A 15,501-nucleotide genomic window follows, 5' to 3' on the forward strand; every position below is an offset into this window, starting at 1 on the left:
TTTTGATGCATCATCCATCATGGAGAGATCCTCCATCTTATATTGCTACTATTTTAACAGTGACAGCTTTCAAGTCCGGGGTTGAATCCTGTGCTCATGCAAAACATATCTATCTGCCATTGTATTACAAATGTCCCGAAAATTATAATTCTGTATGACCAGGCAGAGTCTGATAAACGCGGGCTTACGAAGGACGCTTGACAGCAAGAGGCCAAGAGTCAGTCTGAAGATTTGGCTGTAATGTGTTTGAACTAACATTAAAGCTCTTTTGGCAGCATTCAGAGTACAGTAGTGCGTTAACTTTAAAATTAATGGGGATTTTCCCAGTGTTTAAAGTACAGTAGCTTGTTAACTCCGGTATCTGTTAAGCCACGCCGGGCCCCTCTCCACTCTCTCTCCGTCTCTCTCCAGATGCCCTCATTAATTTTAGATTGGCTCTAAATGAGTCCCCTTCAGCGTGGCCGAGGTTTTCTAAATTAGATTCATTTATATTTAAATTGTGAAACAGGCGTGGTTAATGAGAGAATCATTATTTTTGGGGTTATTTCAGATGGGCTGATAGTGGGGCAGCTCAGTGCTGAAGCCACCAGAGGAGCACATGATGTGAGAGGCAAAGCATTGGGCTTTTCATTTACTCTAAAGTACAACTATGAACAGGATTTCAAAATAAAAGCATTCTCGGAGGAAAAAGAGAGAGAATTAGAATAAAAAGAACAAATAAGTAAATCATGATAGTAGATTTTTTTTTTAAAAGACTGATGTTTTATGTAAGAAACAGACAACATTGAAAATAGGGAAGCTTGTTAGGGATTTTTTATTTATATGTTTATTTACCGCGTAGGTTAAAATACTAAATTATTCACTGGTTAAGAAGCAAAGCAGTTGGGCTTTCCACTGCTCTAAAAAACAGCAAAGAACAGTATTTCAAAATAAAAGCATTCTCGGAAGAAAAAGATGAATTAGTGGTCAGTGAAGTGATTTGAGTAGTAGCTGTTAAAATTAGCATAAAAATAAGAACAAATAATGAATTAATAATTGTTGAGTTTTTAGGAAAAGCTTCTGAAACAAACAAAATTGAAAATAGGAGAGATATTAGTGGTTATTTTACTTTACCGCCTCTGTAAAAATACCAAATGTATGCATGTTTTTTGTATCTTATGTAAGAAAGGAGTATATGCAAAGTGACATCCACCTGTCTGTCATACACACACAACATATCTGTGTTTGTTTCCTTTGCTAACACCTAATTTAACACTCTTCAAACTAATGTGTCGTTTTCAACACATCAGTGGGCTTTTTGGCACCACATGTGAGAAAAACGCATCACAAGACTCACATGTTGACTTAACAGGTGCCTCCATCGACACACGATGCCCCAACAAAGCAGCGGGACGCCTCTCCACCCAAACTGATAAAATTGGAGTGTTGGAAATGTCACATCTGAGGAAAAGAGGACGTGAGGTGGAACAACAGAGCTCCCCCCCCCCCCCCATCTGCCTCCCCATGAACCCATCCATCCTTCTCATAAAAAACACAAATCACACAGCGCTTTACAGCTGTGCGCCTCCTTACAAGGCGTCTCACAGCTCTCGGCGTCCCATAGCAACCCCCAGCTTCTCCCAGCCAGGAATTTGACTGTTAGGAATCTAAGTGCCAGGCGTTTAAAACCTGAGGAATGCTATTGTTCTGGTCACAGCTGCACTAGCACTGCAGGCCCGGCTACTGCTGCCACTGTGTGAGAGTGGGGGGAGACGGGGGAGGCGGAGGAAGGAGGGAGGAAGGAGTCGAAAGGTGTGAAAAAGGAAACTTTACGTGTTTCCACTGCTCTGTGGTTTCATGACAAAGCAGTGCATAGTTGACAGCGAGTTGACACATTCCTCCGGCCTGGATGATGGCAAATATCTCCCCACCCTCCCTCTTCCTCTCCCCCTCTCTTCTTCTATCTTCCTCCAGCATCATATATATTTGAAAGCAGATAAATGTACACAGCATTTCTTCAGTTTTGAACTAAAACACTGATGTAATTGTGTAGAGAAATAGTGAGTATTCCGGTTATGTAAGTATGTTCATTACCAATGTATGGAGATCTTCGAATATGTAGAAATGCATTTTTGGAAATATAATATATTTGAGACTGTAATGTTGATGATAAAACATATTAGAACCAGCAACAGCTAGTTTTGTTACAGTTTTTCAGTTGCACTTTATTTATATACAACTATTCGTTTGACATTGTTAGTCTCTCTTATCAATCGAAGAGACTGTAGGCCCACAAAAGCTAAGTCACACATTTGATCACATCAATCGACTGCTTTCAGATCTCTGCATTAGCTTCCTATTGCACATGCTAGATATTCTATCAAGGGTTTTTGTGTCCAAGGTGTCCAAGGAGTTTAAGGATGAAATAAAATGTTAGGGAAGCTCCTTCAATGGTCCTAGATGAGCTGAAATACTTTGAGATTGTATTAAATATACATTGAAAGCTAAATGAAATGTTTACTTTACCTGCACATTGTTTATATTTTTGGAAATCTTTTGAAGTCTTCACCAAAAAGAAATCCTCACTCAAGCTTTTCTGGATATTTTGAACAGACATCACAGTGTTTTTAAGTAGTTTGTTAATGGACTAAGCTCAGTGGTATATTTAGTTCACAATACATACATACCATATGTAGTTAGCGCCGGGATGGACCCGTGTACGACATACAGTACTACACTATACCTCCATGACAACTGCTCAAACTATTCTTTCTTTCTTTGTAAAGCCACATCTGATTGTTTTAGTTGCTTGTATACTATATAAATGTTCAAATACATTGCCTAATGTAATGAAGTGTATATCATGTAAATACAGCCTTGATAGACAGTACATAAGATCACCTTTCATCTCTCTGCACAATATTCCATTATATATTAAGTGTTTATGTCCTTTGTGTGGTGTTAACTTTGTGAACACATTTTCTTTTTACTGCCGTGAGCCATATATTCATCCCATTCTGATGACTGTACATTAATATGGCCCCCAGCTCTGCTTTACTATATATTCTAATATGATACATGCACCATGAGAGGAAGCAACAGTGAGGTAGAGAGGGCTCCCATCTTTCTCCCTCTCTCTCTTTCTAGTAATTACCATCCAGCTGCTCGGAGGAACAATGCTTGGCTCTCTTCCAGACGGCTGACTTCATACACTCAGTGCCACGCTCAATTTGGAGCGCAGCGGAAGCTGGGCATGACTGGCACCCTCCAGGGCATTGCTGTGTCTCTCTATGGGACTCACTGTGTGTATGTGTGTGTAGTGTGTGTGTGTGTCTTAAACCTACCAGTTCCCATATGCCATCGGGTTCATAAATTGTCCTGGTCTCTTGATCCTGTCTTCACTCTCCTGTTATGTCACTGTAGAAACAAATCAAAGATAAAAAAGAATATTAAAGTGATGATCAGTGACATTTTTGGACCCTGTAGATTTACAGAGATCAGATTGTTAAGAGCGGTGTTTCAGGCTATCAAAGAGAAAAGTATGTTTACAGTATTTACATAAAGATCAGAGCAGTAACAGCAGCTACAGTGATGGCAATGAGAAAAAGGAGAGTGACACTAAAACAATGACCACACAATTATTATTTTTGACATAATCAGTAGTGTTGAATACCTCACACAACCTTGGCAAAAGCTACATCCTTGCACAACCACAACAGTAAGCCCTGCGCCCTCATACACAGTTGTGTAACCAGGCAACAAGTATCATTCAGGCTGCAATAAATGCACTGCAATAAAGTTTAGTTTCAGAAAGTAAAAGCTGTCTCGTTGGGTTTAAACATATGTATGGGTAAAACTAATGTAGCATAGCAGCCATTAGAACATGAAAAACTCCCTCATTATATATGACATAAATACACACACACAAACAAACACATACTCTAAACTGGGCTGAATAGGGTGCAGCACGACCCGGCTCTTCCTCCTGAAGCACAATGAGGACCTGTTTGGGTCCAGTATGCCCAGTAACCCCAATCCCACTGCCCAAAAAAGCAACAACAAACACACAGACACACACACACACACACACACACACACACACAGACACACACAGACACACACAACACACACACACACACACACACACACACACACACACACACACACACACACACACACACACACACACACACACACACACACACCACACACACACACACACACACACACACACGCACACGCACACACACACGCACACACAGGCCCAGTCTGTCTCCAACTGTTTTGGACAGAAGGGCATTTAAAGAGCAGAGACAAACAGCAACAGTTGCTAATTGTTGTGTAATAGTTTGAGGAGGAGATGGCAGCATTTAAACAGAAAGCAGTACAGTTATTTCAGAAAGTCACACCATCCAGCTGACATGGTGCCATCCGACATGATGCTATTTTACAGAAAGTTATTTAGACATTAGACAATATATGCAAGGGCTGACCCTCATTTCATATAGACATTCAAACCAAAACTTATGCAACATTCGGGTTCTCTTTCTTGTATTTTAGTATTTAGAGGTGCCGTACACTGATTGGTTTTAAATACTTTTTTTCTGTTTAAATGTATTACTGTCACTAGGAGTTGTAAACATTTTAACGTTAACATCGCATGCTCCCTGATCAACCCATTCACTAAACAGCCCTTAAATATTGGAAGTGTCTACAAAACCTCAGATGTCGAATTTGTGGAGAAAGAATGTTTATTATGTGCGTTTCCAACCATACTTTAAAAGAAAACACTGTGACAACGACTGAAATGAAAAGGAAAGGTTTTGTAGAATGATTTTAAGCATTGACTTGGCTATTACAATATGTGTGCTTTGCAAGTATATGCTTTTGTAAGAAAAAGGTTTAATTTAGGTCAATATAATATATGGTAATAACAATAATATAGTATTTACATGAGTAAAACATTGGTCTGTGATGTGAAAGAATGAGGTAAAAGGAGATTTCATTCTGTTAACGTAATGCCTTTAGAAAATCAGTTTTATTGAATAGCTTGTGGGGTATGGCAAGGTTATTTATAAAATGTTTCAATGAGGGAGTGTTTGAATTCCCATATGGGTACAGTATGGTAGAAAATTAGTAAGGAAAGTGCTACAAGGGAACAGATATAAATAATTCAGAATATAAGCTACGTATATTTAGAAGTTGTTGGTTTCAGCATCTTTAATAAGTCTGCCTTATCAGCTTGACTTGACTCCCAAAGATAAACATGTCACGCCTAAGCTCTGTTATCGCAACACGTTATCATATCTATATTAACGTCTGCCTCAGTACAGTCACAGCATATTCATATGAACTCCACCGCGAATACAATAACAGTAATGTCTGTCCCCATTTGCAAGGCATGCGTCTGAGGCCGGAGCAGAGTGGCAGCGGGCCAGCCCAAAGCAAACAGAGGTGTGTTTCTGATTTGACTGCTCACTCGCTGCTGCTCTGGTACACAGTTCATCCTGAGTGCATGTGTTCACCCGATACATGGAGACTGTAAACTGTAGGACTGACCAAATGTCTTAACGGTGCCACTACGTAGTTGGTTGATTTGACTTAATTTTGTACATTTAGAGCAGGTTATATTTTCCTAAACACTTAACATTTGGTTTAAGTTTACTAAAGTTAGGTTTCCAACTGTATTTTACACTTCGGTTTAGTTCCCCCGATTGTACTTGACACTTTAGGAGCTTTCACACCGGAGTACTTTTCCCAGTATAGTTTCGATAGTTCTTTAAATTTTGCGTTCACACCAAAAAAATCTGGAACTAGAACTTAGTTCATGAGAACCTTTCCCCCCCCCTTTTGAGTCCCTGCTAGAGAGCAGGTACTTTCATGGGAGAAAAAGGTTCCCATTTCTGATTGGCTGGGCGGATTGCAAACCACGCCCCGTAAAACTCGGAAAGGTTTTGTGAAGCCACCATTGTATTTGCTGGCATTAGCATTATTAGCATTAGCCCAGCGCACCAACGGAGAGAGACTAACTTATGGCAACACAAAAAAAAACATGGGAGCGGTGGAGTGATGAGGAGGTGTCGGTGTTCTGGCGATTTACTCGGAAGTCCCCAACTCCGGGGACTTCCGGCCGGGGGACTTCGGGTGGCAGTATACGCCGTGAAGTTGTTTGCGGCCTGCCAGTAAACCCAAAGCAGACGTCAGCGGCTTCATTTGCCTAATCCACCCTCAGGGACTTATTCCGGTGTGAACGCGATCTGCTCTTTAGTTCATCAGAACTAAAGAGTTCTGATGAACTAAGTACTGGGAACTAAGTACGGCAAAGTACTTGGTGTGAACGCGCCTTTTGTATTCCGAAACAAACTTTCTTATATAATTGGTTTAACATTCCTAAAGGTAATTTACAGTTGGTGTTAGTTCCCTCAACTATTTTACCTTCCAGAATGAATCAGTAATCAATTTATTGACCAAATAACCCAGATTAAGCCCAGTATATATGAAAAGAGATTGGCTATGAGCGATAGAGCGTACTGATTATACATTTGAGTTGACATGTACGCACATACAGTACAAGTGTGCTTGAGTTTCACCGACTATACAACACGCATGTATGAATGTATATATGCATTGCATGTGTGTGTATTTACCGACCTTGTGAACGCAAATGCACGTGTGTTAATTTCTGTGTATCTACTTGTGTTAACATGGGTGTGTGTATTTCAACGGCAGCGGAACCTCAGGCAGGGCCCCCAACAGTGTCCAGTAGGATTGTGGGTAGTTGGGAGAGGGTTTGGATTCTTGCTTTGTTTGTCCCTGTGTGCTGACATCACCGTGCTGATGGCACCAAATCCCCCGTTCTACTGCACACAGCACTTTCTATACAAAAACACCAACACACACACACACACACACACACACACACACACACACTAACACATGGTGCTAGTAATGCTAACTTGGCCAAAAAAAAGAGAGCTCTTTCTCTTTTTAACACACATGCAGACATCCATGTATGCATATATGGATGCACCCTCCACCCCCCACCCCCCACACACACACACCTAACACGGGATGCAGTGTGATCATCATACTTTTTGCTATATTTGGCCTCCTGCAGGAACTTGAAATTATAAATGTACTCTTTTAAATACAAATTGTACTTTCACCTCTTGATAAAGTGTTATGACCCCCATGACGCCTTTTCTTATCAATGTCAACAACTCACTCAATTAATCACTACATTCAGCTTTGAGGTAAGTTGAGAAAACATTTCCTGTATGGTTTTAATGTAGATACAGTACAACTGACTGGAATTACTATAAGATGGTAACATATACACATTAAACATAGCAACATTCTAAATATTAAGTCAAGCTATAGTTGCTTTTTGAAGTATTTCACCGCCTCTTCAGAACTGCAGTATTTTCAGATACATGTCAGCCATTAAACTGATTGTTGTCCCACACACACACGGTCTATTTGCTCATAAGCTAAGCTATCTGACTCTGTCTTTACATAGCCTGGTTAAACATTAACTGGGAGCCTTTCTCTTCCCTCCAGTGCTGTCTTTGGTATGTATGGAGCTCGGAGGAGGGCGGGAAGAGTCGGGTAATCAGCTTGATGACACTTCCTGTCAAGCTTGGAGGAAATGGGCGGCCATTTTTCTTTATTAGTAAATTGTTTATTGGTTGCCTTTGTAGGAAATACAATTGTTAAATGAATTGGAGTCAAGATTTCTCTGTGATTGTTGTGTGGAAATGTTATTTTTTGAGAGCATCTTAATCTTCAGCAGGGCTTGGTTACACATTTTCATCATTAATCCATTAGATGAATTAGAGTCGCTATAGCCACTCAGCCTGCATGATGCCCTGTTATTGTTTTGTACTTTATAAGGCTTACAGGGACTCAATATGGTCACACAGATGTATATCTACATTCAGAAACCGTGCCACACACACACAGAAAGAAAAACAGAGACACACAAAAGGCTTGGCAACATACGCACATACACAAACTCACAGCCCACTGCTCGTGAGGGCCCGGGGAAACGGTTGGGATGGACCCAGCACTCAGAGCCACTCAAAGCCAATCAAAGCTGATGATAGCTCAGACATTTACACCATCCATCTACTGCCTCTCTCACACACACATGCACACAGGTGATCACCGTCCCTGTTACCACATCAATCACACAGGAGGGAAAGAAGAAAAAAGGAGGGCATCCAGACAGAAAATGGTGAAAATGGAAGAGATGCAGTGCTGTACAGGATGTTGGTTATATGCTCAATATTTGAAATACTGATGACGTAGAAGAAGAATTTCACAGATGTACAAAGGAAAACTTACACCTATTAAAATGAGATGTTGGCTGGTAGGAGAAATATATTAAAATGTTATTATTTAAAATTAGCCGAAAAATGTTGATTCATAGAAAGTGAAAAAGTAGCATCAGGGTTAAACATATCTCCCTTCTTTTTTTCTGATGTACAGGGTGCTTCATGCACATCATTTGAGTCAGCATCATGATGCTCATTAAATATTTACTATTCTTAGTCAACAGCAACGCTATTCAAGTGTCATCACCTACGCAAAGGAGGTGTTCATTTCGGTTCAGTTTGTTTTGTTTGTTTGTTAGCAAGATTATGGCTACGAACTACCAACCCAATTTACATGAAACTTGGTGGAAGGTGTAGTTGGCCAAACAATATAATTCTGAAGCTGATCTGAATCACAGGATGCTTACACACTTGGAGACACCCTTGGTCGAGGTCTGTACTCTCCAAAGAGCCTTCTATCAAGTGCAATAGACTCTTTGGTGCACCTGCTTCCTCTTAAAGTTGTCTACTACCTCAGGGAGTGACTCACTACATTTCCCAGAATGGCTCTGAACAACATACAAAATGGGCCTACAACTCTTTCATTTAACAGATAGACAAAGGGGCTAATGACATGTTGAGTGAAAGAGAGAGGGACTTTTTCAGGAAACACTGGATGAAAGTAAGATTTGTTATTATGTTTCTGGGGTATGGACACACATCAGACAAACACACACACAACTGCTTCGATGCTCACTGATATTTCCCAACGGTTGAAGACTTTTTAATAAACTTTTAATGACCACTCGAAGAGCACGCCCCTTCCTCTGAGTACTTTTACTAACACACACACACACACACACACACACACACACACACACACACACACACACACACACACACACACACACACACACACACACACACACACACACACACACACACACACACACACACACACACACACACACACACACACACGGTCCTGTCAGGGCTAACTAAGCGGAGTGGCAGTCAGGGCAGCGCTTGGATTGGCTGGACAGGGGTTGCCGGGGGTTACGGTGGATTGGGTGGACCACCTGCTGAGACTCAGCCGCCAACTGACTAAAATAATTTACTTCAGAAACCACCCAGGATAGAGACAGAGAGACACATGGGGGGAAAGGGAAGTTAAACAAGTTTGCACTTAATAATTTTCATAGACATGAAGATCATTACTGATGAAAACAGCTCTTCTTTAGCTGTTGTTGAAAATGAAATGGCAAAGCAGCAGACCTACTGGCCTTTAAACATACATAATAAATGTTGTAGTGCCAGAAGAGGTGAAACCAATGACCTCATCATTTAATACACAGATCTTCCTATTGTTGGTAGCACAGAGGAAGGTTCTAGTAGTTTCTCAGACTTTTTTAGTTTACTTTCACAAGCTGCCTGCTCAGTTTATGAGTGTGACTACACCTGCAGTGACAGTGTGGTGGCAGTGGAGGACTTCTGTGCTTCATGGTGTAACAACTACATGCTCAAAGTGTCCATGTGAGTGTAAACCAGAGGTGTTTATTTGACAGTTTGGCCAACAGTCAAAACATCTACAATGTTTTTTGAAAACAGCACAATAACTCCATTCACTTACAGCTCACAGGTGGAAAGATGTGGATTTTGAAGCTTTAACTTGGTGTTTACATAAATCATTTCACATACTCATCTCATTGTATACCTGTATAATGACAATAAAGGATTCTATTCTATATTTCCACTAGGCTACATTATACTGCATCATCCATTTTAAATATACGATACAATATATTTTTCCGTGAATGTGTTGATTCATTTTACTTTCTAAAGGGTACTTTGGTTTTCTCTTTCTTTGATGTGGACACTTTGAAACACCATTCTAAATATGAGCATCATCACACTGAATGAATGGAAATAAACATCAAGGTTACTCGATACAATTTCAACAAAGAGTTATTCAGAGTCAAGTTCTTATAATCAGCTTCATTTCAGCCCAGGAGACTGAAAAAGTTCTGGTACCAAAGCTGTTTGAGATGCAGGGCTTTGCAGAGGTCCCTGCCCCTCAAAAAACATCTATTCCCCCTCTTCATCCCCTCTTGTATAAGGGCCAGGGCCCATACTTTCTCTCAGGTCCTGTGTGTGTGCATGTGTGCATGTGTGTGTGTGTGTGTGTGTGTGTGTGTGTGTGTGTGTGTGTGTGTGTGTGTGTGTGTGTGTGTGTGTGTGTGTGTGTGTGTGTGTGTGTGTGTGTGTGTGTGTGTGTGTGTGTGTGTGTGTGTGTGTGACCCACAAACTGACCTCCTCAAACTTCAAACTGAATACTTCTGGCAGTTACCACGACGACAGAGCTCTCCAAGCCTTATCCTACTTACTGAGACGAGACGAGGAGCGAGGAGGAGGAGGAGAGCAGGAGCGAGAAAGTAAAGATAGAGGAGAAAGACAGAATACGGTGTGGACAGAGAGAGAAACACACACACACACACACACACACACACACACACACACACACACACACACACACACACACACACACACACACACACACACACACACACACACACACACACACACACACACACACACACACACACACACACACACACCGGTAAAGGGAGAGAGAGGGGGGAGAGAGAAGGGGAGGGCCGCCTGGCAGAAAGCGAGACTTGCTGCTGTTGCATCTCTGTGTTTTTCATGAGACAGTTTACTGGGAGATTATTCACAGTCTGGTATTTAGCCTTATTAGGCCACTGCTCCAAATTCAGACGTCCCCCCCATCATCCGCAGCCACACTGAGGCTGTTTGTTTATACATTTCATTTTTTACATTTCCTCTCTTCTCTTCCTTTACTATCTATAGAACTTTTATTCAACGGAAATTGTGTTTCGTTTTGAAGTGGGAGAAGTCTTTTGGGCATCTAAGGAGTAAAATGGCTCATTATCTGCCTGACAATGTTAGTTGACCAGCAGTTGGAGAACTTCCAAAAGTTTGGATGAACAAAAACTCTTATGGTATCAAAACTGCAAAAGATGAGAAATGGTGTTCTTGGTGTACATCAAACACTAAAGGGGAGAGTTCAATGACCGATAGTGCGCAGAAAGTTGGCTTACAGTTTCAACCATGTTGGACCAGGTATAGAAATTAGATAACACAATCAATGTTTATAGATCATTCAAAGCAGGTCTTGATTCCTAGTTTTTCTATATGAAGCTTGAACTATTTCAGGCTGCTCTTCTCCACACACTGTAAACTACTTAATATATGACATTTTATTGCTAATAGCTTCCTTCAAGTGCTATAGAGACCTCCCTCCATGCTGCTAAATATCCTGAAGGCCCGTTAGAAAACATGGCCAGAGGGCCAACAGAGATTCACGCACAGCAAGAGTCCAAACAAGAGAAACTTAGCGTGTGTGAGACGGAGTGACATGAAACCAGACAGAGATAAAGAAACAAGGTCTATCATCTTCGCGTGTGTTCATGCAATTGTAAATGTTTGGCTGTGTGTAAGTGATCTAATGGAAGGGGACTCAAAATCAATAGTGTCCATGTTTGTGTCCCCAGGCTAGCTGTCACTCACCGGCCCAGAGACGGGAGTGATTGATCCATCTCTGCTTTAATCTGTGCTCAACAGCCTCACCTGGCTCGTTCCCAAGGCCACACATTTGACGTGCCCACAGACAGCCAAAAAACTCAGAGTCCCGGGACAGTTGGCAGCAGCAAACGTCCCGTCTGTCCCAGTACTGTTGACTCAAAACAAACACAGGGACAATACTGAAAGACAGAAAGGAGACAGCGATGTGTCCCGTCCGTCTCAGGTTTTCTGAACCATCATTTTCTGTTTATGTGTTCTGTAATATACGATCCTGTCCTGTGGCTCTGTAAACAACTGCACTCTATTTTGGTTCTTTAAAGTTACTCAAAATGTTTAATTATCAATATATATAAGATACAAAGTTCTAAAAAAAAAGCAACATAAAATGGTCAAATGGACCAATTTCCAAAATCTTTGGCGGAAATCGCGCTCCATTTAAGGCGGGGCCTCGCATATGACGCACACCTGCACACCTCTTAGCCTGTTCCACCATTCTTCGTTTTCCGAGGCTAGGAAGGATAAAATATGCTTTTAAGATGAAGGAAGCTTACAAAATGTTCGATACAACTTTTCTTCTTCAACAAAAACCTACAAAGCTCCAAATCAAACCTCCTCTTCCACATTAACCTTCTCGTCACCTCATCAAAAGGTTCACAGCTTTAGTTTGTGGAGCTTCTCACACCTTAACAGCACATTCTTTGTACAGACATTTTTTAGGTGGAATGTGTTGCATACAATCCTTTATTTGAATAAGTTTCATTAATATATCTGCCTGTTTTTTTTCACACTATTTTTTCTCCCATTTTGTTTAATTCCGTTCTTTTATGTAATATCTATTCTTTTAGGCACATTTTTCTGTTCTGACATATTCCCCTCTTCTGCATATTGACAAAGAGTTTCTTTTAGCCTTCCAAATGCTTTCCAAATCAAGCATTCTTTTTTATATTTAAAGAAAACTACTGTTGACTGGCAGTTTCTGGAATCATTCCTATCCCTTACAATATGATTTCACACGTTTATTGATAGATTAAATCAAATTGACTTTTGTAAACAGGAATGGTGGCCAAAATCCAATAAGTGCATAATCTTGTCCGTCCTTTACTTGGTATACAAACTTATTTTTTGAATAACATTTCTATTCCTAACATCTTTATTCCCACTAGACCATGTCATGTGATTGAATCTGCAGTGAGCTCTCAGATATAAGTTATTGTATTGATTGTGTTGACATCAGAAATGAGCAGTGTAATCCATAGTGTCACAGTGGGATGGAGACGATGTCCTGGACGTTAAGTGCAGGCTGTCCCTGCTCGCCGTCCTGAGTCTCCCTCAGGGCGGCGTCTCACGTTTGAGCTCCGTCACTCGGTAAATCGCTAAATGATCCGGCCTGTCATTTAATCAATATGAACAGGCAGCAGCTGTCACACATCATCGTCTCCCCTGGGGGTCGTTGTCAAGACGCAACATGAAAAAAACGAGTGTGTGTGTGTGTGTGTCTTCTTTCATGTTTTATTTGATCCATGTTTTATAGGCCTTTAGTAGGACCGCCAGACTAAATGGATAGCAGACTCTTGTTTCCTGTAGCAGAGGGGACCAATACTTGTTATATAAGAAGAGGCTACTTATTCTGTGAAGAAATGAATGAATGATACATCAATTAATCAATAAAAATAAAATTGAAAATGTCATTTGTCGAGCAAAAACTTTGCTGATTTTAGCTTCTCAAAAGAAGAGATTTGCTTTTAGCAATTTAAAGACATTTTGAGAATGCTTGGACATCTTAATAGATTATTAAATTACTGAGAAAAGAATCATGCATCAATTCTTTCCTTTTTCTATTTTATTTATGAACATTTTACATTATAAGCATTAAGCAAAAGGTAAAAAACGACAAAGAATGAGGTCATGGGATGGTCAGTAAATGAAGGCTTACGTTAGGATAACATATTGCACACCTTACATACAATATGTATGAAATATCTGATTCATAATCTATGTAAAAAGTTGTTTGTATGTATAATCTGTTTTAGAAGATGTAAGTGTTAAACAATATTCACAAAGAGCTTTCCCTGCCATTTACAAATTAAATATTTAAAGGTTCATAATAAATCAGAGCAAATGTTGAAGAAACTCAGTACACTATCAAAAGTATGACTTTGAATGTGACGCTACATCTGATACCTCCAGGTTAAACATGATTTCTTGTAGTAATTCTGACTGATAACAGAGCCAACGACAGGAGAGTGTTATAATACAGCAGGGGGGGGGGGGGGGGGGGGGGGGGGGGGCTGCTCTCCTCTTTCCTCCTCTCCTTTCCTCACCTCTGCTAACGTGAGACAGTGAAATCTCATCCAGCCACTCCGCCTGCCCTTATAGCCAGCAGGGAGGGACATGTCATTTCACTTGTGTGCCTGTGTGTGTGTGTCCCTTTACTGCACAACACACAATGACGAGAGCAGAGGGAGGAGGGGGGTGGGGGGGTGACAGGGCTCTGATCTCTCAGATAGGGAGATAGCCACCTGATTCAAATGGCTCGCTTGTTCCCGGCAGTCACTTGATCGGCGTGTGAACTGACTCCTCTCTTATTTACAATCAAATGCTGCTGCTGCACTGACCTGCCCAACCCAAGCCAGGACAAACCTGTCTGTCCCTTCTCTGTCTGTCTCTCTCTGCCCTCAATTCTACGTCTCTCTCTCTCCAGTCCACACACACCCATGCACACACACAGGTGCACTCAGAATTGTTGTGATCGAAACCTCCACAGATGAGGCCGGTTATGATCACGCAGTCTTTTGAAACATGAGCCCAAGTGAGGCTAAAGTTTAATGTTTAGTTGCATTCATAAATGTGTGTTTGCTACTCTTTATCAGCATGAGATAAGTTTGTTTGGAGTGAAATCTGAAAAATACTGAGTTGTTGATTATCGTGACATCAGAAATTATATATTTTTTAAAGCAAGTTGGGGAATAACATACTACAAATATCTTTGGGTACACAAAGTATGCCACATTAACAACAGAAAATACATGTTTTGGGATCCCTCAAGAGAAAATACTTTGCATCTTATGTTGTTTAAAGGTAGGGGTAAGTTTGAGAAACCGGCTCGAGATACACTTTTTGTTATATTCCATGGAATGCTCTTAACATCCCGATAGCAATGAATATCTTAAGTGCTTTGACAAAAAATACATTAAAAAATGTCATCTGTGGAAGCCGTAATACTGTAAAAAGTACGACCAATCATTTTAGCCGGCCCGGCTAAAATAACTGGATGGCCTACCTGCCTGTCAGCCTTCCATCGGGGCACAAACTTATCTCGTGCCCTCATTGGTCATGTGCGCGTTCGTGTGTGTTGGAGGAGGGGCTCTGTAAGGAAGTGGCAGATTTTCTCCGGTTGTGTATTTTCAAATTCTAGCGATCTCGAGCCGGTTTCTCAAACTTACCTACCCCACCTTTAAGTGATTGAAGATTAATTATATTAATTGTTTTATTTAATGTTATTTAATGTTGAATAACCCCGCCTGAAACGCCTCGATTGGACTCCTTTATTTACTTCCTTGACATAGTGACCTCGCTATGTAACACTTGCGCTTCTATTGGCTAG

General features: G+C 40.8%; 1 long non-coding RNA gene across 1 annotated transcript in view; it reads right to left on the reverse strand.

Moving 5' to 3' along the window:
• The window catches only part of LOC117496071, a 71,646-nt gene that overhangs the window by 11,302 nt on the left and 44,843 nt on the right, over positions 1-15,501 (reverse strand). Inside the window, exon 3 of the long non-coding RNA XR_004557235.1 lies at positions 3,324-3,396. This is a non-coding gene — a long non-coding RNA (uncharacterized LOC117496071). The remainder of the gene's footprint in view (positions 1-3,323; positions 3,397-15,501) is intronic.

This window comes from Trematomus bernacchii, unplaced genomic scaffold, assembly GCF_902827165.1.
Source record: "Trematomus bernacchii unplaced genomic scaffold, fTreBer1.1, whole genome shotgun sequence".
Lineage (NCBI taxonomy): Eukaryota > Metazoa > Chordata > Actinopteri > Perciformes > Nototheniidae > Trematomus > Trematomus bernacchii.